This window comes from Galendromus occidentalis, unplaced genomic scaffold (genome assembly GCF_000255335.2).
Source record: "Galendromus occidentalis unplaced genomic scaffold, Mocc_1.1 scf7180000077440, whole genome shotgun sequence".
Classification (NCBI taxonomy): Eukaryota; Metazoa; Arthropoda; class Arachnida; order Mesostigmata; family Phytoseiidae; genus Galendromus; species Galendromus occidentalis.
Window position 1 is genome coordinate 1,188,105 of NW_003805428.1, and position 26,362 is coordinate 1,214,466.

A 26,362-nucleotide genomic window follows, 5' to 3' on the forward strand; every position below is an offset into this window, starting at 1 on the left:
TGCGTGAACGCCGTATGGGCAGACAACGTCCCTCATTACTTTTGTTAAAAACTAGTTGGAGATGGAATCAGAACAGGCTGGCTGGTCCCGAAGTGGAGACCTTCCCTGGCTGGTATCGAAGGACAGGTGCTCATGAGCAAGACCACGAGGTGAAGTTTCCATGCATTGATTTGGCTTAGCGGATCGACCAAACTCTCGAGACGCTAACCACAGCGATGTCGGCGGGCCTTCTCCTCTGGGACCTTGCTTCTGGCCTATCATGACACACGGGGAATCCTGTTCATCCCTTTAGACTCAAGGAGGGAGCTTGAGCCTATCGATGCGACCCCTGACCCCGCTTCCTGCTCTTGGTTCAAGATGAGCGTTCCGTCTGTCCGGTAGTAGAGAAAGTTCTTCAATATACGGACCCAATCTGGGTCGATCCGATCCCCGGAGAATCGGTGGCGGTTCCTCTCTCTATCCCTATCTCGGATGCCGCCGCGATGCTTGTATTCATCGCTATTCCATCGGATGAGGAACCTCCACGCGCACCGAGCTCGGTCAATACCTTTCCCTGGCATTGGACCTTTGCCGATAACAGGTCCCTCCCCCATAGAGCCGTTTGTGAACTGTTTGTCGATGGCCCGGGTAAACACACTCCATGCATTTTATGTTCAAAGTTCTCGTTGGCATGCACCAGCTAGGGGCGTCCTCTATTCGAGCCCCATGGAGGGGAATCCACGCCGCCTCGCGTTTCCCCAGGGATTGCAGCTGGGCGAACCTGCACCCTCGTAAGAAAACTCCGACGTGGGATGTATCAGACCTGAACTGGGGACCACGCGACAGAGTGCGGCTCCCTGGGCAACCCCTCTGAGAGTTCGGTTCGAAAATGTGACTGCGGAAGGCATCGCCGGACGATGGCTTGACCATTCGCGATTTCTGACCGGAGCAACAGAGCCGGAACCTACTCCGAGATAGAACTCCTGAATCTCTGGGTCACGCCCACTCCGCGCGATTCGAGGATAAGGCGTGAATCGAGGTGAAGATCGCCGTTTAGAACGCCGGACCATTGTTCAGAAACTGTGCCTATATCTTGCGTTTTTTGCGAATTCTGGGTCTCTCGCTGGGAGCATGTGAGTTGTGTGAGTTGTGTCAACGCCGACGAGCTGGATGATTGCAATCAGTTCCCTATACAAGTTCTGCGTGAACGAAGAGTCAGGTGCTAGGTGCCATCTGACTGAATGAATATTCTCGGATGGAAGATCGAGAATTGACTCTCGGTTTGAGCGGACCCTGATTTCGTCATGCGCCCTCGACCAAGTAGTTCCGGTAGATCCATGCGTCGGATCTGTGAAGTTCTCAGCGTCTTCGGCGCATCGCATTGGTTTCCGAACCTTTAATCGAAGTTCCAAGAGTACGTCAAGCTTCTTTCGGGGCGTGTCTGCCGATCCTTCCGTTCTGCTCGTTTCGACATGCCCTATCTGAAGTCCTTGAGTGAGCCCGAAAGTCGGAGGCCCCCGAATCGACTCACGGGCAAGGACAGATATCACCTGACGGCAAGACTCGGCGGGTGATTCCGACCGCAGCGCACTGATCTCGTGTCGAGAAGAGAACTTCCGCCGCTTCTAGGACTTTTCGAGACCTCGGAGCCAATCCGAAATGTCCGAGCAATCTGGGATGATTTGTTATCCCTCATCACACATCAGTGATGCTGAAGCAAGGATCATCGCCCTGACCCCTAATGAATGAAATCGCAATGTCTGGTTTTCATCGAACCAATTGATGGCGCTTTCTTTCTCCGAACAGACTTCGAACTTTTTCAATCGATGCCAAATCATCTCAGTGAAGTCGATGTATATACAGCAGAACTCACGGAGAAAGCTTCCTCCACTCCGGAAGCCTTGGCTATGGTTCAGTGATGCTTGAGAACCCCGCCAAGAGGAAAACTTGTCATATCTTCCATCTCTTCCGCTACCGATGGCTCCGTCCATGAGGGATTCGCCCGCGGGCCTGACGCAGTGACTACGACTGGCATCTATGTATTAGCCCGAAATTCCTTCTGGCACGGGTCTGTTTCCTGGATATGTGTCAGCCGACTCTAGGTTGTCCTTGAGTTAGCCCCGGGGGTCAGCTCGAATCCGGGACTGCGCTGATCTCCGTCCTCAAGAACAGTGTGACAAGGGCCACGGGAGGTACCCAGTGGCGAACGCGGGACTTTTCTTGCGGACGGGGATGGGGGGGGGGTATATCGGTTCTCCGAACATGGCGATTCGCTCCTATACGACAGCATTACGAAGGTTTCATCTGAGAGGGGGCTACAGCCCCTTACGCTCGTCCCCCTTTGCGAAAGCCCCCGGAGGAAGCGAAAGAAGGTCGACAGATGTCGAATCTCCTGGGGAACACCCACGAAGGGTCTGGCCGGTGAGCGGCATCGGAATTCTCTTCCGGGAACCCTTCTGGGAAGATCTCCGGGAACCCATATGCCCCATAATGCCCTCACACAGCAACATGTCCTCTTCAGATGCACTCAGGGATGCGAGCTCCAGCGACGTCCCGTTTCCCGGAGCGCTGAACCCCCCAGATTTACATCAGTTTGGTGGCACATCGCGAGTGATGACAGACTCGTGTGGATGACGATCTCTGTCTCGGCACGGTATGGGATTGAAGAGACGAGGAACCATGTGCTGGGCGACGACGCGGACGTTCTCTCGAAAGAAATCAGCAGCGAAACCTTCCACGAACACATCGGTCGTCGCCGATATCTGATTCTGACACGCAGAATCGTAAGACCCCCCGGTACAAAGGGAAGAAGGCGTTTGGCAGACAAGGAGGAGCTACGATTTTTTTATTCGATAAGCCCAGGGTACTTGGAGCAATGATGAGAAACTGATGGAGTTCTGTCTGTGGGAAAAAAATTCCTGATCGATTCGAATAGAGCTCAGATCGCCGACCCCGGATTACTGTTCTGATGGTAGTGTTGGAAAGGTATAATATTGCAATTCAAAGTAAAAGCCTAGGATGAGGGGAGTGCTCCAGAGAAGACCCGTGTTGGGTGCGATGCTCAGAGATTTTTTCAGCGCAGGCGTCAAACTTCATAATCAGAAAAAGGCAATATAGCGAATTCGACACAGTCCATCCGGACTGGAATACTGATTTTTCGGATTATCCCGATTCAGACATGACGCGACAGGAGCTCCAGCGAGTTTTTCGAGGGGCTTCTGAGCGCGAGCTTCGATGATTTCTCGCGAGGATCCGGCGTTTTCCTGAGCCTATTTCAGGTTCGCGGCGTGGGGAAACACCGCTGACCGGCAACAACCCAGAGTCGGAAGGTGTCGGGGATCGAATACGAATACCAGTATCGGATACGTTTCCGCGGAAACATTGTATATCCCACACCTGTCTGCGTTCACGTCTCGATCGGATGCCTTCCGCGGAATCGAGCGGCGAGACCCGAATCTTTCGTAGACGTCCTGCATCGACTTGGAGCTCGAGTCATGCGTTTTGTGTGAATCAATTGCCCTGGAGCCGGGCGCAGGTTCGAATCGAGTGTCACCGCTCGAGGTCGCCAGTCTCCTTATTACCTGGTATACGAGACTTATTTGTTTCCCTGTGGGCGCCGCTGTGTCATCCGGACTATCTAGATAGATTATTCCCCGGAAATCGGTACTACATTCAAAGCCGACCAAGTCGCCCGTGAAGTCTGGGATTCCTTGCGGTCAGCCAGGGTTGGTCCGGAAGCCCATCTTTGGACCCTGATCATTTCCTTCTGCTGGTGGTTTCTCTCTCGTCCGAAGAGTTCTGGGCTCATGCTCTCTTAATGCCGGGGAAGATCGACGAGACGGAGCATCCCTAGGTATCCATTCTTGCAATGAGGACGGAAGAAACACCGACGTAGAATCCATAGACGGAGAGCCGGGAAGGTGCAGCTTCTAAGCCAGAGAAGCAAGGGGTAAGCTCATTTACCCGACTGGAATCAATAAGATGAGCGAGACGAGGTGGCCGAAGACAATCCAGACAATAAAGAAGAATGCGATTGCGAAGATCAAGTCGAAGACAAATTCTACCAAGGTTCGGTCGCGGGGATGTCCGAGATGAAAACCCTTGCACGGCATAGGACTTCCAAAACGGTGCAAGGAAATATCGAGCACATCTACAAGAATACAAGGGGCAGTCGCCTCCTGGCGTAGCCTAGGGCGGGATGTTTACTAGAAAATTCAGGTCTCGACTCAAAAACATCGGAGCGACCTGCCTGAGGTGCGGTAGAGAAGAGAAGGCTCAGAAGTTTATGATCCTCGAATGCGAACACCCCCCGCATGCTGAGTGTATAATGCGGAAAAGACTGGGCCTTCCACGAGGAAGCATCCCAAAGATGATATTCGACACAGGAGTAATGTCGGAAGACAGGGAAAAGAGGAACATCGATACGCTGAGCCATCCCCCTCTACATTAGGGTCCGCCCCCTGTTCTGTGTGAACTGTGTGCTCAAATATGAACATGGTCAGGGAAGGTCGATACATAATCAATCGACATCGCCCTTCCGATTTTCTGGAACGTTGATGAGCGGAAAAACTCCAATAATAATTAATCAGTGGCGGCGCCAGCAGGACGCTTACGTCGCTATAGCGTCACTGATGGATGAAGAAGTTCCCAACGAGAGGGTTCGTGGCAAAGCAGACGAATAATCCCTTCCGGCAGGAAGTCCCCCTGCAGTATTGTCGGGGATTGCGCGATAAGGAATAGAGAAAATTGAGGCTCCGAGCTCCACTGGAACAAGGGCACCCATATGCGGGATCCTTGCGATATTCGAGGCCGCAATTTTTGAGCCAGCCTCGAATGTTTCGGGCTGATCAGGAGGCTCACACATATCGGACAAGGGAACGGAAGATACCGATCCGAGATAACTGCTGTAAGTTATGGAGATCCTCTCATTGGAGGCCAGAGGAGCAACTCTCTACAGAATGACGGTATCTTGTCCCTTGCAGTCGAAAACCTTCCGCCGGTGGCGGAGAGGGATGAATGTGACGATGCTCCGCTCAAGCACGACCCCTGACTTGGGGCTCCCTCAAGTTGCTGAGCTAAGTCATCTCCCGAGGCTCTCCAGCCCTCTCTAAGAAAAGGATCGCTCTTGAGTCGTCAGACGCATGAGCTCGAGTGCGATAGGCTCGGAAGACTACATAAAGCGAGCTGCCCAGCTTTATATGCAGACCTGGACAAAGGCTAAGACTATAACGTGGTGTGGGGTCAGAGCCTGATGCTATTCATCATCATTTTATCCCCCCCAGTCCGCCTCCTGACTAGAAGCGAGAGGCCTCGAGGGCCCGGTAACGGGGGCGCGTGCCGAAGTTTGCCGAGCCATGGTCGAAGGGATTTATGTTTTCCAGCATCCGCCATCAGGGAAGGAGGCTTTTCGGAGGATGCGCCAAATTCAGAATATCCGAAGATTAGAATTCGAACTGGCGACCCCCCGGGCGAATCTGGCAAATCTGCACGGGACAAAAAGACCTTTCTAGCCACTCGGCTATTCGCCGGTCGTATCTACGAGCTCTTTTCCTGAAGATGGCTCCGGGTATTCTTCGGGTGCTCTAAGACTCAACCGGTCGGTTCAACCACACAGAATCGGTAGCTTAAACACGGTGACAGTCGAGCATCGAGCTGCGTTCCTCTTCCTTGACTTCCTCCCTTTCCACTTGGTGGGCAGGAAGCTGAAGGAACCTTGGGAAACCTCCGACATGTTCAACCGAAATTCCCAAGGACTTCTCGGAAGTCGCTATTCCTAGCAAGATCGGAAAAAAATTCCTCGTGCCGGCTCGGCAGGGAGCTTAGTACTTGCTAGGAGATATACGACTCTCCTCGTCTCTGTGAGGCTCCTGGGATAATAGGGAGCAAGATCGTGACTGTCCAGCTATTCGCTGATTAGACGCAAGCCATGTTACAACTACGATGTTGAATGATGGTGCGGAAGATCGAAGCGAAAGACCACCCCGATTGGGAGGGACGATCCATAAGGCTCTCCAGCTCTCTGAGGCTCTGAATCTCCGATCTAAGGGTCTCCGACCTCGCGCGACCCCAACAGGATTATCCGAAGATGATTGCTGGAGGACTGTATGGGGCGATCCACTGTAAACAGTCTCGAATATTGATTATTGCCCGGTCATTGGAAAAGTAGCGCTGGTCTTGCGTCTTGATTTTCGTAGAGATACTCGGGGTTTTTGTCGTGATAACCCGCGTCGCCGCATTGAGATGCGCCCATGTTATATCTATATCATTCTCCTCGATGGAGACTGGAGTTTCCGTCGATCATCAATCATCACTTTCCGGAACAGAGATCTTATTCGGAACAAATGGAGACTGCGCAAGCTACAGCCCATGTTTGGCGACCTCGAGGAACTGATCGAGCGTCACAATCAGAGGAAGCTGGGGCTTATGAATCTCGTGTACTAGATGAAGGGTACTGAGAACAACGTGGACTGCTGTGGGTAACTTCGTCAGCAACTTCTCATTAGTGAAGCGCTAACGCTTAACTTTATTGGAAGTTCATAGAAGCCTACTTAAGCCGGCTTCTAAAGCCTAAAATGACCGGCTTAAGCTAGAAGGTTCTACTACGACCAAGCATCCCTACATCTCCCCGCTCAAGTTGGTGACCATCCCCAACCGAAAAGACTGCGAGTTTTACATTCTCGAGCGGGTTGAATACGACGCTGCGGCGGATCCTGTGAACATGCTTGTTCCAGCCCGAGCGGCTTGGAAATGCCTTCTCGGAACTCGACGGTTTCACTTTCCGCGGCCGGCCCTGGCACTGCGTCGCCCACCGAGTCGTCAAACCCGTGCTGGTAGTCCGGCACGCCGTCAGGCGTTAGTGCATATTCCGACGCGTCATCGGCATCTTCGGGGACTAACGGTGCTTGTGGAGCCTTGGTTGTCGGTGGAAAGAGGACGGCGAGAGGACACCCGAAGAATTCTTCCAAGTCGTCGTTTTCTCTCGAAAGGGATCCATTCCCCTCTGGCGGGACCTCTGCCGGGATGGCTCGAGCATCCCTACACTAGATACCACGCAATATCTGGCGTGGAAGACCCGCGACTTTGCACAAATAATCTCCGGCGATCGGGGGGCCTTCGGGCCAATGAACTGTGACTGTGAGTGAGCCGCTTGATCATGAGAGGTCAGGAATCATGACGCCTATGAATCGTAGAAGTCAGGGCACTGTGAACTCGATACTGCTCGACCTCACTGGTGCTCGGCTCAGCGTTAGTGGCTAATTTCTCTCCCTGGAGGGTGTCGTCTTCTCCCGTCAGAGGATGGCTGTTTTGCGGGAACCCATTCGATCGCTCCTATATCTCCATGCTCACTGTGAGTAAATCCCCCGTCAGCTAGCCTCCACCTTTGGGACTCAGGCGATAAGTGGCACATAGAATACAGAGGGATGAACCCTGCGAGAAGCAGAGGTGGGGGAAGCTCGGACTGGCGTATTCGCAGTTTTGGAGCTTGATAGAGTTTTCGAAATCAATCACCAGGAAGTGGTCTCTTTCCTTTGTAAGCACTCATTTCTCGAATAGCTCAATGCTACTTGAGAACGTATATGTAAATCCAAGCGTAAGCTGTAATACACAGCTACGGATGGACACCGGTAGAGCCGATAGGCACAGAATCAGTAGCGTATGACCGAGGAAAGCAAAGCTGAGGGTTCGTTGCACAACCCTTGATTTTCTCAGCCCTGATTCAAAACAGTGTCCCTTTCGACAAGACTTTCGCCATGTAGGGCCGAGACGACGACACGCAGATGCATCAAAATAAGCCGTTTTGCTGACGGGCGGGAACGCGTTTCATCCATGCACTCAAGATCTTCACTGTAGTTGCTCGCTTTAGAACAAGCTACCACCACCCGTATTATTGAGCCTGCTCAATCTCGTCGATGCTCATTTCCGACCTGCATAGGCTGAAGCATCCATCTCGAGGAGCATAGCCAAGCCATCTAGACGAGTCGGCAGAAGTTGACGTATCATTCGTCAAAGGTAAATCTCGAAAATTACCGGGGTAAAAGACCTGAATGATCAGAACAGGAGACTCCCCCTCCTTGTGGCTACACTCCGATCATACCCTCCTTGCCAGACCCAGACGCTGGAAAAATGGAAAAATTATCTTCCGAAGATTGCGAATCCAGTGAGGTATGTAGATGATTCTATGAGACGGCAAGGGTTGGACGCGCACAGCGGCTGGGAAATTCATCGCGACAATGAACCCGCTGAGCCGAAACCGACTGGGCCGAGGCAGAATCCATTGAATTCGGGACTACAAGATTCGAAGAACTTCGGAAGTGAGACCGCGGGACGGCATTCGCTACGACTCGAGGCCCTGATCGGAATCTCCTGGGAAGGCCTCACAGTCATGCTTCTTAAACATACAATAGATCAGCGGTGGCCAACTCGGAAAGGAGGTGGACCCCCTCAAGGCAGTCGGAGCTCCTCCTGAAGCGCAGAAATGCAATGAATTCGCGAACAGATACCGAGCTGTGGGGATACGATGAGCCCTAATGAGTGTCACCCTGAATCCATGTGCTTCCTCAATGGGATTGGATGAAAACTCTGAGGATGGACGTTTTCTCCTGTCCCTGAGGCCGAATCGGGTGACCAGGGGGTGCAATCGAAAGCTCTCGGCTTCAGCTTTCAGATTCCGGGCTCAAAAACGGGCTCCTGGCGCTAGTTTAGGAGTAATCGGGCGAAAAAGGGGCGAACCGGGAAAATTCCGGAAAAAACGGATTTTGGCCGGGGAAAATAATAATTTTTTCAACAAAAAGTAACACTTCGATTTTCCTGATATGATTCCTAATGGATGGGGGACACTTGGGACGTTTATCTGACGAAGTATCAAAGTGGCGTCTCGTGTGGAAGTATGAAAGCGAAGCTTCCGGAAACTTGTTTTCTTTTTTTTGGAGCCTTAGAAACGGCCGAATAGGTATCAATCAGGTATCATCGATATTGGTATCAAATGAAAGCTCTCGTCGAGAGCTTTCGATCGCGCTATCGCACGACTCTGTAGCTATAGCCGTTCTCGAGATAGAAGGGGTTGAAGAAAAAACTTCTTCGGGTGTTTACGGGGACCACGAGGTGCGATCGGATCCGGGACCATGCGGAAAATGTTCCTCTCGAAATTACCTTCAAAATGAGACCCCACTCGATCAGATCGGCTTCGGAGGGCAGAATTTGCATAGGTTTTGCCCAGACCCTTTTGGTGTGGACCCCCGAAAGTCCATGCAACCCTACTTGGCCACCGCTGCAATGGATGATAGATTGGACGGAATCAGACAAGCCTGTTTAACGACGTGGACTGATCTTCCGCCGCGGATCCTGGCCGAGACGGAGCGCATACCGAATAAATTTTTGCGAAACGGCGCTCCGAATGTCGACTTGAAAAATTCTTTGCCTAATTACTGCTTTCATGAGCAAGCGGAGTCATCCCAGCTTCACTTTGAATTTGGAACGTTTACTCAAGAGGGCAATATCCTCTAAAGTTTTGGTATCGACACTCTGGATGCTGGCTCATCAGAAAGAGGCATACTCTAGAAGGAGAGTGAATTCTAGAACTCGCTCAGGTGTTTTTCCATAAATTGGAATCTAGTGCCTCGCCCAGATAAAGCTCTAGCCCAGTTGGCTCATTGGCCCGGCCGTCTCTGGGCCAATGATCCGACACCGCGCCGGGGAGGGGCCGCTGTGCCAAGCTCTGCTTTCGGTGGAGTAACTTTCGAGGGGTTCCCCTTATTTTCTGTTCTCGGGGTGGAGTTCCCTTGCCTGATTTCCGGATTGCCGCTCGCGCGGGAGGCGGTGTGGGTTCGATCCCTGCTGCCGGAAAAAATGCAGGTACTCGGCCTTGATCCTCCTGGGTACATTTGCTCCATGGATCCGACCTCGGAAGCAATGTGAATAACAGTACCCGGGACGTTAAACCTAGGCTGTGTGGATCAGCCCGAAAAAGTTTTTGATTTCCGGACATGTAGCCGGAGGGCGGCACGGACGGAGCATTGTTCAAGCTTGCACCCTTGTTCTCATCAGACACTCCCAACACCGGTCAATCCGCACACGACGCTCAGAGAAATCGGTTTGGTCGCGTACAAGATCCAGCTGATTATCACAGCACTAGGGATCGATCAGCTAGGCGTATTGACAGCTGAATCTTCTCCTAGCGCTTCGGCCATGCTCTGAGACCGTTATACTCTCAAATCGATATCCGGTCGTTTTTCTGACCAGTCAGTCAGCCCCACCGGAGCAATCAGGACCGAGTACGAGGCTAAGAACCCTCTAACTTCTTGAGTGTGACCAATCAAGGACGGTTGGGAAGTTCCGTTCTTCCGTTCGCGAGCCGCTTTTTAGGAGATCTCTGTTCAGTCCGAAATCTCTTGGGGTTCGAATCTATAAGCGCAGCGCGCCCAGCAGGGGCCTCGACTGGTTCAATCCCCATCCCTTTCTTCGCTTCAAATCCACAGCTTTGAGGTGTGTCCGCCACAGAGGGCTTGAGCACGTCTGAGACTTCGACAGCCGCATCCTCTGGGAAGCCTCTCAGGTGCTTTCCGAATCGCAAGAGGTTGGCAAATGATTAATCAGTGACTTTCGATAATGACAGTTTTTCTGCTTGCAATTCTGGCTCGATCGATGAGTCTCCGAATCTTCCCTTGTATGCCTCAGACCGAAGATCGGGACCGCAGATGAGATGATTATGATACCCTCGTACTCATATATGGGTTTATCCGATCACCACATCCCCAGGTGCGGATCTCAACGTGCATGGTGTTCATAAGCCTATTTCATATGAATGAGCACCCGATTATGAACGCTTATTGACGCGTCAGTTTAACTCTCCCCGGGTGATTTCAGTTTCGCACACGTCCACAGGAGAGCTCTGAGGAACTTAGGAAGTACCGTTCAGGCCTCTATCGCGATTCATTGGAATGAGGATTTTTTCTTGGGAAACCCAGCATGACTATCACATTACTCCAATGATCAGTGCCAAGCTTCCGGGCCTATCATTCCGGTGCATCGTTCAGCGGAACGAAGCTCATTGAACAAAGCGACTGAGGATAGGTCCAAGTTGGAGAAAGTCGATGTGAATCTGGGAGGGTCGACCCTTTTGACGATGACTTCTTGTCCTGATCTCGAAAGAGGTCTCATTCAGGCCGAACGACGCGTCGAAGCCCAAGCTGATGGGAATCTCTGGTGGGTACCCACACGGATGCCTCTACGCGAAGAGAAAGCTACACGAATTGCCGTCCATGCTCCACGATCATTCCAGTCGATCCTGCAGAAAAGCGGTCTCAGCCCAATCTGCACATGTTCTCAAAAATTGGATTTCGTCTTTGACAGCTATAGTTTGTACGCAGATCAGCACCCGAGCTTTTTCGAGCTGGCTGGTAGTCCTCATTCGCCTGGTCGCTCTGACTCGATTCTACTTGTGAACTTGTCCACTGAGGAGGCACGGATCGAGGATCAGGAGGGCTGATCAGGTAAAAGAATATCCTCTCTTTTTCGATCGAGGATTCTGCTGATCCCTGTGGTTTGGGTCGTTCTCGAGGGTTCCTCTTTCACGAAGCTCAGAGCGTCCAGCAAACAGGAGAGGAAGGACCAATATCGGGAACCTGGAGCTGCAATTGAGGAATTTCGCATGCTACGATCCGCACCTTGGAGCTCTCATGTTCGACGACCGTCTTCAGTAGGTCGAGAACTTCAACCATGTCTACGAGCTCACGGGTTTTTCATCGGGTCTGTCAGAAACCCGAGGATCGAGTTGGATTCCATCGGATCTGATGTCTCCCACTGCTTAAGTTCCGGAACACCAATCAGGTTTCGTATGCCGCGACCGTCCCCACCGTTTTCTGCACGCAGACGACGCCGATGGAAAAGTCCCGACTCCATTCTGGAATACCAAGGTCCCAGAAGATTTTGGACGACTCGGAACTTTCCATCGACTGGCCCAGGCTGGGGGCGCAGTTCGCATCAGGCGTCTCTCCGGCGGGGGCTCGAATCTCAACGGAGATTTCCGCTTCCTGCTTAGCCTGGACATTGTTCTGCTTTGGTCAGATTGCTTTCGTCAATCCTCACGACGAACATGCCCCCTGTTCACAAGTCTATACGTCGGGTCCTGAGCGCGGCAAGCTCGGCGTTCAAGTCTCCGAGACTCAAATCGTTGAACAAGACAAGAAGTCTCGCGGGCCCGTAAGATGTCGAACACAATCAGTTCAGATGCATCCGAGCCTCGGTCGCCCGAAAGGAGATTCGGGATTGGGAGCCTAGTTTTGAGGGAGGCTCGAGAGCTAAGGAGTCTCGCAAAAGAATCCTTGAGAGGATTTTCTTTGTCTCCGGACCTCCCTCGGGATTCGGGCAGCTTTCAATCAGCCATTCGACACGAGGCCCATCAGGCTCATCCTGCGGACGCTGAGTTCTGCAGCTCGGCCGGCTCTCTATCCTGTTTTCTGCCCTAGGCTATCGAACATGGGTTCGCTGAAAGAAACGCCTCATTAGGCTACCGAAGACTATCGTCAATCTTCTCGTGGGGTCCCCGCCGGATTCGGCTGATTTCGAGCCAGGAAGCAGCGACCATTCGAGAGCAGACGTCGCATCGGCCAGCCAACGAATTTCGTGTGCAGTGTAAAGGATACCCATGTGGACGAGAAGAGCCCTTTCGGCGAGGGATTCATTGATACTGCTTTCAACGTTCGGATGATTCATGCGTCATCTGGTTTCGACATCCTGAGGCCCGACGGAGAAGGTATCGCCGCCGAGCAGCTGTAGGAGTTGTCGCCGGGAGCCGAATCGCGAAGGCGTAGGCGATCCTTATGGAATTAGCCCAAATCAGTTATTCGCCGCGAGCCCCGGATCTGAGCGTCGAGACTGTTTTCGTTTGACCAGTTCCCAGCGGGTCGATTCCACACGGATAGTTCAGCAGATGTGATCTCTTCGAGTCCATGGTGGAGCCGCTGCCACACAATTATTCAAGGAACAGAACGATGTCTGGACCAAGGTCACAGGGATCTCATGGTTCGAAATCGCGTACCCACGGGAGGCTTCGCACCATCGTGTAGGTCAAAAGAAAGTTAGTCAGTATATCGTTGATACCGAAAGCACTAAACTTGACGAATTGGCGAGCCACTCAAGCAGAGGCTCTAAAGCGGTGGTGTCCGAACCGTGGCCCGCGGGCCAAGGGCCCTCGGAGCGATTTCTCTGGCCCGCGACGAATTTCTGCCGATTAGTAATTTCCATTATACGCATGTTCTTCGCCAAGACCCATCTGAACCTCAAGATTCACAAGGCATTTCCCCCTAGCTCCGAGCTTTCCCATCAATGGGAGAATATTTGAAGAACGTGCCGGCTCTGGTCGCGTCCGCTAGTGAATGGCTTCAATTATTGCTTTCTTCATGACTCTTCTCCGCCGATACCTATGTTTCTCTCGGGAGGGGCTCTAGCCTCGTGCATGAACCTCTTTCGAAACATGACAGAGAACGATGATTTCGGCGCCTGACCAATCCTCATTCATTCACACGATTTTCCCTTCCAAAAACGCTTCTATTCGTTCATGCCTCCGAATGCATTGGGGAATCACTCCATACTCACGTCACGAGAGAGGCCTGCGAAAACTGTTCGCCTCGATATTCAGCTCGCGACGCGGATTTCGTGGGCACCGCTGCTTTATAGCATTCATCTCCGGGAGCCCGGTCACGGGCTAGGCCCAACGATTGTTAAACGATTGCTGGGCAATACCAAGTTCTTTGAAACGGAGTCGATATCCGGTGGATGCACCAGAGATCGCCACTGGGTCCATGAAGTATTGGGACGAGTGATCGTAATAGTTGGAAGGAGGCGACTCATACATTGACTCCTCGATGGGGACATACAAAACGATCGAGAGCTGTACCGCGTGTCCGGAACAACTCGCTGCAGCGTCTGAGAGGATTCGGCACGCCGCCGAATTCCCGTCCCGCCATCGTCCAAAATTGTCCTGATGGAGGAATCTTACCCCAATCTGGGTCGCGTAGCGCTCACGAAGCGGGAGAGATTGCCGGCTGCCTGGAATCCGGCGTAGATTCTACGGGATGGGAGAGCTGCCCTACCTTCCTTCGTGATTCGCGGATCAATCGACCAAAGATACGCGTTTGTATGTATATTTGATGGTTTACTTGAGCGCATTTGATGTTGATGTTTTGTACCTTGTGTGATGTCTTTGTTTCCGATTAAAGGTTTCTTTGTACATATCTCCTATCTGTGTGTATGACTTTTCTGCTGTCTTGATGAACTGTTCTCAGCTGTCTTGATGATGTTTCTCTGTCCCTTATATTACGCATCTGGATCTCCTGAATGATGTACTCAAATCTCTCATACGGAGTTCTCGTGCTCTTACACGATTTCTTGTATCTCTCGTGTGACGTTTCTGTTTCTCCCTCACGACGATTTTGTATGATGGAGCGCCGATGATAAGGTTCACTAGAAATTCCGCTGAGCTCAATCACGAAGAACGTTTTAAATTCTCAAGCCTTAACATGCGTGACAACGTCTTTTCAGACCCTGCGGCGCCGAGGTGGCTACAAGAGACACTCCTCGAACACGAGTGACATATGAAATTCTGAAAGGTTCGGTTTTGACGCTGTCCACTCTGTGATGACCTGATTGTCTTGTTCATATTCATCTAAGCTCGACGCAGGCGATTTGGTCTGATTCCATTTCATCTTTCCGCATCATGAATGGAAAATCCGTCTCGGAATCGCTGGCATTCTCCTACCGATCGGCGATCTTAGACGCTTTGGGAACATCGTTATGCTCGGCTTCTTGGAATTGTCGAAGGACGCATCGGTAGGAGCTGTCCTCCTTGTCCTCGAGCTCTCCAACTGCATCGTGTAGCCAGAGATAGCCCCGAGCGCGGCTTCGGGCATAATCAACCTGGTACCGATCCAACACTATTAATAAAGTAGGTACTCAATGGTGTCTCTGAGCATGAACGTGTTCCCCTATCCTCTGCTCGATAAAAATTCAGAGGTAGCAGCAGAGCCAATACCGTGTAGAGTGTAGAGGACGTGAAACGTCTTCGGAATGGCCATTCGTAAGACTCGAGCATCGTCATTATCTCTTTAAAGTCAGCTCGTACTTTTAGGTCTCATCATAACTGGTGAAGTCGAACTCTTCACCGAAGCTGGGAAAATATCTTCTCCTGAGTGGAAAATATCTCCTTCTGGGTGGGAAATATCTTCTTCTGAGTTTTGAAAGGGGTGGATGCGGAATTGCGTTGCTAGCCATTGGGCCGTTACGCGCGCTCTTCAAAGAAATCGCCCTCTCTCAGGAGCAGGGAGCAGCCATGTCCACGGGCGAATAGGGCGCATAGGGTGTCATCCCTAAAGACACCAACCGGGTGTCGATCGGTGTAGAAGGCACGCAGCTGCAGGGCGTAGAAAATGGACAAGTTTCGACACACTTTTGGTGAAATACTGGGCCAACCTCTTTAAAGACGTTTCACGTTGAAAACGAAACTAGAGGACAGCCTCGAGAACGAGAGAAATTGGTGTTCCCACGCAAGTGGTCGCAACTCGAGAGATACTGAGAAAGTCGCATCGAGGAGGAGCAATCCAGAATGCTGAGATCCCACGTCGAACCCTGGGGGAGGTCCCTCATCGACGGGGTTCCAAAACTGGTATGGTGCGCCATGCACCCTTGCCCGGAAGGAGCGGAATCAAGCACACGCATGTGCTTCAGCTCTTTCCGGGTAAACGTCCTCGCTTCAGTCTCTCCATTTGACTTCGAGCTCAGCGTCGCAAACGCAGTCACATCTGTTTCTTGGGGTCCGGACTCCGGACATCACTCAAGGACTCCGGAGATGGATGCTCGGCACTTCCACTTGGTCCAGAACAAGGGGGTGGAATCCATAGTCCCCGGACTTCCAGGGTGCTACGAACGGGACGCTGAATTATTCTTGTTCGTGTTCATGATATCGGCTCTCGCGTTCATTTCACCGGGCGGCGCGGCGCACATCTATGGCGCTAAGCGAGACATCGCCGGAGCTGCCCTCTAAGCTCATGCTGCGCCGGAGCTGAATTACTCTGAAGAGAAGTACGCTGGTCTTGCGAAATCGTTCCAGTGCGGGGAAATGGCTCATGTGCCGTGGCACTCCCTGACTGAGACGAGTTTTTAGCTCGAACGCACGATTGACCGTGAATCTCGGACCGACACGAAGCCGCATACCGGAGCTTGGAGAGCGAGCTCGGAGTCGACCACCCGAGCCTCAGGAAGTTATTTGATGGAATCCGGAAGGTTTACGGAGCCAAGACGTCACCTACGCTGCGGCTCCTCTCGAGTTCCGTGCTCCGGAATGAACTGATCGTCAGAGAATCATGATGCGTATCAGTTCCATATATTATTCTCCGGAAACTCTGGGCCTGTCATCCCAAAAGATCAAATCGGAACTGAACGTGACGAATCGGGTGCCGGTACGATGTCGATCGGTATTCTTCTAGACTGTGGTCAAAGGAGTCAGGAGCATCTCGGGGTGAATACCGTGGAAGACTCTGCAGACGCAGAGATTGGACAGATTCCATCGTTAACACCGATCTCGAGCAGACGCGACTCAAAAATTTCTGTCTATGGGGGGTAATTCTCCTCTGGGGGAATCTCGTTTTTGAGCACAGAGCGTGGCCATTCGGGACGAGGACCTCGCTGGTTCTCCGCCGCCGCGTCAATCGAATCGCGACGAAACAACACGACGACAATTCATCAATTTATGTAGTTCATGTTAGCGGCCGCTCGAGGCAGAGATGCCGACCGCGCGGAGAGAGACTTCCCTCGTCAAAACTTTTCCCTTGCCAGCCGATGTCTCGCGCTAGACCTCCTCGGGCTCGGGACTTCGTCAGTCCTTGAAATGGTCCGATTCGGGGCAGCTGGGGCGAATCACGGGCGTATCCGACAGCTCCGAAATCTTCTACTTCCGATTAGACTGCCCAGGATGGTTTCGACTGTTCTTGGCTGAAAATCGAATTCCCCACCCCTGAGAGACTGCCGACAGAGCTACCGTGTTTCCCCGAATGTAAGGCCTCACCGTAAAGTAAGCCCGGTCTAGATTTCCAGACTTTGCGTTAGAGTAAGCCATCCTCCGAAAATAAACCCTCGTGTGCAGGAATATGCTCGAAACAGAGCTCACTCAGATTTCTCCCCGAAGCCTAAGTACTTACTCCCCTGATTGCGCATTGCGTAGAAAGCCTTGTCATGAGACACGTTGCGAATTATAGCGAGACGCGGATGCCCGTAGAGAGCTGTTTCACGGAATGATCCAGTGTCGCTGTCGTTTCGGACATTTCGGAACAAAGAGCGTTCCGGCTGTGGTTACATTGTGTGGTGACGAGCATGAAACGGAAAAGTTACACTCTCGATTATGAGCGGAGCATTAAGGGATTTTGCCGCGGCGGAAATTCGGCTCAGTCCTGCAAAGAAAGGAAGCTCGTTTTCCGTAGAGTGCGCCGCTGGCGAACGGACCTTGAGGGCCTCGGCCGTAATATCGAAGAGGTCAGGTTATCTCGATGGGACTCATGGATTCGAGACCACCTACATCGGCAAACATGACGAACTCGGATGTAGGAGGAATACGCAGGGAGATCGAAGCGCAAGATTTTGCAGGGGGATAACGTGGTGATTATCGAGTAAAGACAATTGTACTCTTTTCTCGTGGACCGGGATTGTGTCCAATAAAGTATAATAACCCCCTCAACCCCTGAAAGTAAGCCCGGAAGTCTTTCTTGAAGGTCGAAGGAAAACAAGCCCCGGACTTGTATTCGGGGAAACACGGTAGGGATTCGTTGAATGAAGTATTTTTACGCGCTTGCCCAGAGAGAAACCTGGCTCATTCACTGTGTGTTTAGAGGTACTTCTTAAGCTGAGCCGATAAATTCCGAAGCTGTGCCGAATAATTCCGAAGCTTTTAGCTTCTTCCTGCCTCTCACGAGGAAAAATCGAATCGGTTTCACTAGGGTGAGGGCCAGCTACGACCTCCTGTCGGGCTCGACTAGTTTCCGAAAAACTGCGATGAGCAGCGGAAGCGAGGCAACATGAGACGTGGACGCTTCGGAGAATGAGCTGCGCTGAATCAGAGCAAAAAAAATGTTCATGAATTGATTACTTGCCCAAAGAAATGGGATGGTATTCTCTCGAGCGATTCTGAAGTGGTGTCTTCTCGCTCTGGGTTACCGCAGTCGATGAACTCCGAGCCCCGCGAAGGATCGCATGACGATCCGTGTGTGCGTACATGGGTAAAGTAGCCCATTCAGGGCGAGGCCTTTCCGGCCCGTGCCCCTCCTCCTCAGAAATCTTCAGTTTCATACAGCATTCTGCCTTCCCCAGCGACGGTTCTCGAGTCTCCAGAATCGCCGGCGTTAAACAATGAAGCCCCTCTTGTCGTACTGAGTATTTTGGATCGGCAAGTCTTCGGTGTCTTTTGCGCGGCATCTATTGGAATGTTCGTTATTGAGCGAACTCCCCCCAACGCCGAGGTCTCTGAATTGACGGAACCGAATCGGACCACTTATAAAGCTTACATCGCATTAATGCGATGGTCGGGGATTCCGCCAAATGGTTAAGGGACGAAGACGAGTTGTACGTTCGGAACTTGGCTCAAGAGGGGGTATCCACATGAGGAGCCGAATTCTAACGGCGGTAACTTCCGAGCTTCGTTGAGATATCTTGCGGACGCCGGGGATTCTTCTGTGCGCGATCACCTCACCAGTGCTGGCGCGGGTGCCGCTTCGATTAGAGAGATTACAAAGCAGATTGCAGATGTCATTGGGACAATCTTCAGGCCGGAAATTTCTGGGTGGATAGCTGCTTTGGATTTCTTCAGCGTTGGCATTCGAGACTCGAAATGCTGGTGAATCTGATCAGTGATCAGATGACGATATTCCCTCGATACGTTCCTCGGAGATCAATCAGAAACTCATTGTTAACGATCTTCCGATGTACTGCGAGATATCTCTAAGGTCGGGCGCCGGACCCGCCCGAGTCATACCTAATCCTCTCAGGTTTACGCAGGTCCGCGCGCCGACAGACTCATCGCCGCGATATGCAGGATTCGACTCGTGACGGCCCTCCTCGCGAAACAGGGCTTCACGCTGCTCCTGCTGCCTTCGTGCAGACCGCTCCAATCGCCCGAGCTCGGCGTTCTTGTTGCGGTCGAAACATTGGGTTCTATGATCCTCGAAAAAATGCAATAGTCTCTGCGGATATTAATGTCGAGATTATTATTCCCGGGACGTGTGGCTCCCAGGGAAACGGTTCGAATCAACCGCCTCTTACTCCAGAGGAGTTTTTCAGGATTTCTCTCTAACTTCCGTGCTCGAAACTACTTATCGGAGAGACGGCTTCACTGGGCAAGGATGGCCGGAATGAGGCTGCGAAGCTGCAAGAGCTCCTCCCTACCCCAACACAGAAGGGCGACTCAAACAGCCTCGACTGCGTCTGATTCTACCAAGGCGACCCGAGATACAGTCCGAGTCCCCTCGGAGCGTTTCATGCGCGGTGATAAATGGAACGGCCCGGACTACTACAGAAGAGAGACCACGCGATGCCGTAGGAGTTCTCTGGATCAATGCTCAGAGGGAGATCACTCAAGAATATCTATGCTGCTCAAGATCTTCGCAACTCTTCAGTGGACCAATTCGACCCTTGAGCGTATACTCCGCGACGCGGAGTCCGCGACGCGGAGCTCCTCAAAATACAAGTGCGAAGCACGATGGAGAGTGAGGGACTCAATGATCCAACGAGCATGTATTTTTCCATATTTCTCTATGCATGTGCATCGGAAAACATCCAAAAACGCGGAGGAGGTTTCTTAATTCGTTGCGGCCGATTCCGAAACATTAATCTGGTGCTTTGAAGTCATGGGCATTGTGTTCCAAAACAGTTTCTGAGGTCCATGACTATCAATAAATAATGTCCGATGCGATATTCTCCAACTTGCGTCGCTCTCGGCATAAATCTCCTCATTCATCCCCACGGCTGCGCTCGATTCGGATGCTCGCTTATTCAAGGAGGACGATGCGTATCGGTCCTGCTCGGTACATCTTCATCATGACCTATGATTTTTTCCCCCCGGCCCCCTCCTTGTTCTAAAGGAAGAACCCTGGCTACGCCCCTGTGTACAGATGACGAGGCATTTGCTATTTTTGACCCAAGGAATTGCAGAGTGGTATCTAAATAAATTGTCGTAGTTCGTTGTACGTTTGTGTCTTCTGTAGCAAATCGTTCCTGTGAGTTGTGAATCCTCCTAGGTACATTCAGTGAGTAATGGTTGAATGAATAATGTCTTATAACGCTGTACCTTGTCGAGAATCGTTCATTTTGTTGTGAATCGTGATACATATGTCGTTGTGAGTTCCACATGTTTTCGTATATTGGCGTACATTGTTGAGCACCGCGATGTGTCGACATGACGGCTATGAACGAAGAGTTCTTCATCTCCGTTCATAGCTGTTTGTCGTACCCATAGTGCTTCGGTATTTATTCGATAGAGTCACGGAGATTAACGACACGGTCTCCATACGAAGTATCACCCGCCCCCAGGAATCGCAGTAAATAACGTGATCCATGATTTCTCCTGAGCATTGTCGGTGTAAAGGTACCATGGACTCCCGAGGTCCATGAAGTTTACCATATTCCGTATTCGGTCCATTCTAATGGTGTTCAATAATCTCGATGCTTTCATTCGAACCCTCTTGACAAGGTTCAATTCTTGGCAACTCGAAAATTACCTCTTCTAGGAAATTCTCGAAAGCTTCCCCAAGCACCCTTTGTGGTCTCTTCTCGAGGAGAATCATTCAGGAAACACAGCTGGAACACCCGACGTCTACACAAGGAGCGGGACGTTTTGCTCGGCTGGCTCGAGCGCCTGCTATGGTTCGAACTTTCCAGCGCGACTCTTGATGTTCTTCACTCGTTGAGTCTGCCTCCGCGTTCCCGATTCCCGTCTCAAGTCAGTGAATTCGCTCCGGAGATCCATTTTGCGCGGAATACTCTTGACGGTACACCGTCTGAGGGAAAGAGCGCTAGGGGCACACCGTTCGCTCGCGAGTGTTCACAGCAACCATACTCCGAGAAGTACGCGGAGTCACCGCGGGTAAGAGCAGTTCGACAGAGGTAATTCTGACAACTCGATCGGACCTCGTGGTGAACCTCCACGAGAAATAGACGCAACGCCTCGGAAGGAGACAGCACTGCCCCAGTTCGAACCGAACAAGATTTCGGAGCTTGGTTGAATAAGGATCAGGCGGCAATTTCGAGACGTCTCCGCGCTCCAGGGAGGATTAGGAAGCTCCGAGGCGAGTTGAAGTCATGATAACGCACCTACGCACAAGGCGGAATAACTCAGGAAACCTTCGCTGATCGGAAGTGGCATTAATACCCATCCTCTCCGGTGTTGGCTCCTGCAGATCCTCCTTTATTCACGTCGAGGGACCACTCGAAGTTCGACGATGGGGGAAAACTGGCTCGAGAGAAGGGGGCTCGCAAGAGACTTCCGCCGAAAAGGCATTCGTGACCTGCCCGAAAGATGGTTGAAGTGTGTCGCTGGTGAGGGTGATTACTGATTACATACAGAAAAACCTCGTTAGGTATGAAGAGCCCGGAAACAACGGACTCTCGGTGGCGAATCGATCGCTCGGTCTTGAACAAGCCTATGGAATCTCCGATGGCAACCGACTCGGCTATAGCGGACCCGAGGACGGACTTTCGAATCCAATAGACTGATTTCTAGGCCCCAGTCCCAAGTGCTCCCATGTTAATCGAACCTTCTGCGGTGAGCCTGTACTTGCTAGTCTTGATTCGAAGGCGATAGCTTCTCGGATGACCCGCGGAGTTTATTTCCCTCATAAGCGCCTCAGGGAAAACTGAAGCGATGAATCCGATGATTTCCATCTTCAATTCCGACCCTGAACCTATCTTTGGATGCTACAGAGTTCGCATATGGCGGATCGTTTTGGTCAGTCTCTCCAAGCCTTATATAACAAGGTCCTACTGTGCTTTGAGAAGACTCTGCTCAAACGCGCCGCCACTTCTTTCGGTTGATCTTCTACTATCCCCGATGGCAAGACAGAGAGCAAGCCTGTATAAGAATCCTTGCACATGGAGCATCTGTCGAATTAAAGTCATACAACAACAAGGACTCAGTCCGACATGCGAGTCGAGGCCACCGGTCTGGCGTAGTCGACATGTTTGGACAGACAGGGTTCTGGCTAACAAAATGATGACGGGGGTCGCTTTCGCGTCGTCCGATTCTGACTTGACTGCACCTGGACCGATGGTAACCCGCTTCCTTCGAAGGCGGGTCTCCTCTCGGCTATCTCGTCTGACTCCTTGAGGGATTCCCTCGCAAGCGTTTCCAAAGAAGAGCAGGCTACATGCGGATCGCGGCATGCCGTATCGATCTTTAATGCAGGCGACCCTTCCAGTTCTATTCGAGGCAGCAATACAAGATCTCGAATCCATCAACGATGAGCGACATCCTTATGATGCTCGATATCATCTCAAAGAAGTTTAAGGATCCCATATTGAACCCTCATACGATCTTGAACAGCCAAAGTGGAATTCCATAATGCTTGTCCAAGATGTTTCGCGCCAGATACAGCAGGGATGACAGGGACTCGTAGGGCCCGCCTGAAAATATTGAATGGCCCGAGCTTCTGATGGATTCTCTCCTCTGAACCGCAGCATCCTCTTCCTCATCGCGATGGTCATGCCACGCGGAACAAGACATTAGTTTCCCAGCTGTCCTCCCTCCAACGCCTACGATGGACGAGCGGACGGGTGGACTTCCGAACTTTCTGGTCCTTCCATATAAACCGCTATAACCATTTCTCGAATCGCCTCGAAACTTATTGCCTTGCATTCCTGGGGCTTTCACTTTCACTTTCAGAGTGCCTCCGGATCGTCAGGAGGGCTACTCGTCCGCGATTCCGTCTCCCGACTCCTGGCGAACTAGCTGGCGGATTCTCCCCGAGAATACCCCGCCGAATCGCCAGTAACAAGATGCGCATCCCACAAACATCGAATCTGATGTCCTGACCTCGACTGTCATTTCAGAATGCTGCATAGTTTATGCTTCCAAGTATGTATTGCCATGTCCTAAGATTCCTGCTTGTTTTACAGGAGTGTCATATGGTTTATTTCTGTGATCCGTAGTATGTCTCTGTTTCTCATAATCTGATCCTGTATGTCGTTTCTTGGTGTTGATGTGTCGTCGCATGTTATTGTGAGTCGTTTTGAGTTGTTGTCTACCGTTTTATGTTTCCGGGGATTGTTCTATGCTGTTGCATGTGATTTCATATTCTCGCATGTTTACTGAAGATCTTGTTAGAGGACGGACTCGAAGAGATGCGCCGCGACCATTGGTTATTTATTTCTTCAGTACGGGCGATGGCCTTGGGCCGTATGGAGAGTTGGCTTCTGAGGTTGTTGGGGGCAACGTTGAAGAGATGCTCTCTGAGATTCAGGCTCAAGATCTTGCGGAGCATCCCAACGTCTTGTTGGGATAGCAGATTCATGAGCTGGAGAAGCGACGGTCTCTCGCTCATTGGGGAACAGCGTCAGGGGAGGCGGGCAAGGAAAGGATTCTGGACGGATTGGATCAAGTTTCTGTGTTTGGCTTTGTGAGGAAGCCATATGGGCGAGCAATAGAGGAACTTGGGTACGACGATGGATTTGAACAGACGTAAATAGTGTTCGGCACTTCTGATGACGAAACCCCGGAATGTGTATACTGTTCACGAGGCATCTTGCTGATTGCGAGGTGACGACGTTGAGAATGTGTTCGTTGATATCAAGGTCGGCGGAAACAATGACGCCGAGATCTCGGACCGAGTGAACAATCGGAAGGGGTTCGCCGTTGATTTCGTGTGCCGGGGGTGGGGTGTTTTTCTTCATTAGTACGACGCTTTTCGATGGGGATAGGGTCATAAAGTTCGCGGAGCACCAGTGCGAGATTCCGTGGATACCTGATTGAAGGGCGGATATCTCGGCATGGGGACGGGCGGGCGCGAAGCTCTTGACGTCGTTTGCATAGAGCAGATGGTGGATAGATGGTGGGATGTATTGCCCAATGTCCAGCGCGAAGATGGCATAGAGCAAGGGGGCAGAGAACCACATTGAGAGACACCTGATATCGCGGGGCGAGGGGAGGAGAGGGCATTACCAACTCGAACTCTGAAGGAGCGGTCAGTCAGGTAGCTGCGGCACCAGGCGGTGGTTTTGGGATGGAGACCAAGTCCTGTCATTTTCCTGACAAGAAGGGTGTGATCCACACGGTCGAAGGGTATGGGGTTTTGGGTAGGTATTTTCTCTTCGTCCATGTTGCTCTACGGAGTCCTATCTTGTGTAAGGTGATTTTTTGACGTCTTATGTCGTTGTATTTCTTTTGATGCAATCGTATGTCGTAACATGTCGTCGCAGTCGTATGACGTTTCCCGTCTTCCCATGTTTTCGCATGTTGTTCTATGTTGATTGTAGTCGTTGGGTTCCGTTTTGTGCTGTCGTTTACCGTTTCATGTTCTTGTGTTGCGTCCCAAGTTGTTCTACCACGCCTAATGCTGTTTTGTATCGCCTCATGTTGCTGTCTATCGCTTCATGTTGTTCTATGGCGATTTTCGCTGTTTCATGCTCTTGTACGACGTTCTATGCTGTAGTGTATCGTACCACGTTGTTTCGAGGGTCAGTGCGTCGTTGTATGCTGTTGCATGTCGCTCCATGTGGTTGCATGTGGTTTCGAACGGTTGTACGTATGCCATTGTATTCCTTTAATGTTGTACATATCGTTTCACGTCAGTTTATTCCTTTTGATATCGTTGGTCCTTTCGCGTAATCACACAACTACCTACGTGAATGTGTGCGCGCGTTCCATGTTGCTGTATGTATATGTCCCTTTGAATCATTGTTTTTCCATTCGCATAGCGTATTCGACTGCTTGTCTGTGCCCGCGTATGGTTTTTCCAGGAGGCATGGATCTGTTCCAATAGGAAGGGAAATGGTGATAAAGAATCAATCGAGGAAGATGTGCGTTGTTTCATGCTGATGCGGGGCGCCTAATGTTGTCGTGTGGCCAAGGTTTCATGTGGTCTGGAGTCGTTCCTCTCAATGTACTGTGTATGCAGTCGAACCCGCGATACGATTTTTTCTCCCTGCTGGGAGGGGGGAGCTTCATATTGTGAGCCCCGCTCTTAAAATACCCGAATATGGGAGAAGCCGGATAAACGGGGCAACTTTCAACTCCCGGCTCCATAGAGCACCATTCAGAAACCCTCGTATATGAGAGAGATGCGCCTCGAGCCAGATTCAGTTTCGCTCTTCCACAATTCCTCTTACTCTCGAGAGCTGCGCGAATATAATATCGACTTGTCAATCGTCGGCTGCCACAGCACGCGGAGTCTCCAGAGTTGAGTCTGATTCGTCTGGAGAATCCTAATTGCCGCCATGCCAACTCGAGACAAGCTTTCGGAGGCGGACCGAATCCGATTCTTGGATTCTCCGACGACAACTACCGAAGAGAGCGCCGAGGACTCAGGTCATGGAGGAAATCCATAATAGAGACAATGCTGGATGCTCGAGCTCGGAGCTCCATCAGTGAAGAGCACGATCATCGAGGAGGAAGATTCCGCGCAAGGACGACCGAAGAACCCGAATTGGCTTCGTCATATGGCTCATGCAGATTAGATCCCAAGGGCGTCCATTGGTGGTCCAGAGGTAGAGGAGGAATCTACGATTCAAAGCCTCTGAAGGTAGGTTGTACCGCTCCACGCAAAATCTCAGCATAAGATTTTCAAAGTTTGGAGGGTGCGAGTGGCTGCAGACCAGGAATCGGCCGAGGAATGGAGGGGAACGTTCTATCCGTCACTTATCGATGGCTTCGAGCCAGAACAGATCCACAACGCAGACGGGACTGCTCTCTGCCCGGGAGCTGCTATCCGGGGAACATTGGCCGTATCGGAAAGACGCTGTGGGCGCCGAACTCCGTCGGCACAGACAAGAAGGTTTCTAGCATCGATGATTGACTGAATCCACTTCGCTCCAAACGGGATAGGCCGCCGCTGTACTGCTTTGCCAACAGTTGAGCTTCGGTGACCGCTGAGGTATGGTCTGAAATTCTTGAGCGACAGTATTGGGAACTCAACACGCGGGAGTCCCTCCTCTTCGCTGACAGCGCTGCGTGCCACGAGCTGGATCCACTCCACGAGTCGAGGTTATCTTCGAGTCGACGAGCACCACATGCTTACCGTGGGCTTATACGATCAAGGAATGGCTCTGATCAAGGAATGATCAATGATCACATGATCAGAGCCACAAATGGGGTACCTAGGATCGAAGTTCACTATCGAGCGAGTTTAGGAGCGGACTC

At 51.5% G+C, this 26,362-nt stretch overlaps 1 protein-coding gene across 1 annotated transcript in view; it reads right to left on the reverse strand.

Annotated features, from left to right (window-relative positions):
• LOC100905771 (uncharacterized) overlaps positions 1–26,362 on the reverse strand; it is a 90,649-nt gene that overhangs the window by 13,732 nt on the left and 50,555 nt on the right. The window lies entirely within an intron of this gene.